Below are 2,059 nucleotides of genomic sequence, written 5' to 3'. Positions count from 1 at the left end.
ACCTGTCAAACACAAAAGTAACAAGCCTTATAACCTTGACCCTTCCAGGCACGGTGGCTCACGCTTGTAATCCCAGCACTTTGGGAGGCTGAGGCGGGTGGATCACCTGAGGTCAGGTGTTTGAGACCAGCCTGACCAACATGGCAAAACTCCATATCCACTAAAAATACAAAAACTAGCCAGGCCTGGTGGTGGGCACCTGTAATCCCAACTACTCGGGAGGCTGAGGCAAGAGAATCGCTTGCATCCGGGAGGTGGAGCTTGCAGTGAACTGAGATCGCACTATTGCACTCTAGACTGGGTGACAGGGCGAGACTCTGTCTCAAAAAAAAAAAAAAAGAAAGAAACTTTGCCCCATATCCTTTTGTAGTTCATGAGCATGATGATTGGGTGTTCACACAAATATGTGAAATGTGCTGGCCTCAGACCTTCTTAGGACATCAGCACATGACTCTGCTGGGACCTCATTAATCCATTAATACATTAAGCATCTAGAAATTTTCTGGTTAAAAGAAATATGAGCCTATAGCTCTAGGAGTTATTATTCTTGGTGTAGGTCAATTTTACAGGTCCTGAAGAGGAACTAGTGTACCGATGTTCAAAATGACTTCTGGTCAGTGATGGCTATCCAAACACACACACACACACACACGGAGCAGAGGGGAGACTGAGAGTCACTGTGTTACCCAGGCTGCAATGACGTGTCTATTCACAGATGTGATGATAGCTCCCTGCAGCCTTGGACCCCTAGCCTCAAGTGATCCTTTGGCCACAGCCTCCTGAGTAGCTGGGACTACAGGTACACACCACCATCCCTGGCTCAAACACTTGATATTAGTCTAACACCAGTAGCCAGACAGGCTAGAGGAGGGATGAAACCAGCTTTGACTTGTAGTCTAGTCTACGTAGTAGGTTAATGTGGGAGAGAGGTGGGTTTCAGGATAAGCTGTAAACCACTCATCCTTATGAGACTCACTTGTGGAGGGTTCTGGACGAGCCTCCAACTTGGCTCCTCACTCACATGGAAGTTGTTTCCAGCACTTGGAGAAGTCTCCCATAAAACATGCAAAACTCCATCAAGTAGTGATAAGAAATAGATGGTTTACTGAACATTTTGCAGAGAGAAAAAGAAGATGCCATATCACACACCACACAGCAGAAATTTAGGCAAAATCCTCATTAGACATAAGGATTCTTAATGTTTTTCTTTCCCAAACATCTTCTTCCCAATCTCAATAGCTTTTCTTCCTTTTTCTTTCTTTCTTCCTTTCCTTTTCCACGCAGTATCTAACAAACTGCAATATTGTTACCAGCATCAACTTTAATGCTAAGCTTAAATAATGTAAGCAAAGCATAAACTGTAGAGTTCAAAACAGTAATGAATCTCCTAGCGGGTTTCACTGTCCATCACACCCACCCAACCTCATTCTCAGGATCCTGTAAACAAAAGCAGGTCTCTTCTAGGCGGGGATAGGGATATGCATTGTTAATAAGTTTCCTCATCATGCTACATTCTCCTCTGGTGCCAGTACTTCATATTATCTATAGAACTAAGAATAAAAGCTTTTATTCTGGTGGCTAAGGGCTGAATGAACATGCTATTCTCAACATTCAAAAAGCAAGGTGCCTACTCTTTGCATGAGTGCATGTATTTATTTATGTGATAAGCATTTGAAACAGGTCTTTAAGTTGCACATATTTATGAGATACATGTCTTATTTATTTATTTATTTATTTATTTATTTATTTATTTATTTTTCTGAGACAGTGTCTCGCTCTGTCGCCCAGGCTTGGAGTGCAGTGGCACAATCTTGGCTCACTGCAAGCTCCGCCTCCTGGGTTCACGCCGTTCTCCTGCCTCAGCCTCCCAAGTAGCTGGGACCACAGGTGCCCACCACCACATTAACTTTTTGTATTTTTTTTTTAGTAGAGATGAGGTTTCACCTTGTTAGCCAGGATGGTCTCAATCTCCTGACCTCATGATCCACCCGCCTCGGCCTCCCAAAGTGCTGGGATTACAGGCATGAGCCACCGTGCCTTGCCACATGTCATATTTTGA

General features: G+C 43.8%; 1 non-coding gene across 1 annotated transcript; it reads left to right on the top strand.

Annotated features, from left to right (window-relative positions):
• The first annotated feature begins 358 nt into the window (after positions 1 to 358).
• Positions 359 to 462, top strand: LOC114677277 (small nucleolar RNA U13). The gene has a single exon (XR_003728562.1). It is a non-coding gene; the product is annotated as a small nucleolar RNA U13 (small nucleolar RNA).
• Positions 463 to 2,059: the final 1,597 nt, after the last annotated feature.

This window comes from Macaca mulatta, chromosome 3 (assembly GCF_049350105.2).
Source record: "Macaca mulatta isolate MMU2019108-1 chromosome 3, T2T-MMU8v2.0, whole genome shotgun sequence".
NCBI classification, from domain to species: domain Eukaryota; kingdom Metazoa; phylum Chordata; class Mammalia; order Primates; family Cercopithecidae; genus Macaca; species Macaca mulatta.
This window is presented reverse-complemented; position numbering and strand designations above follow the sequence as displayed.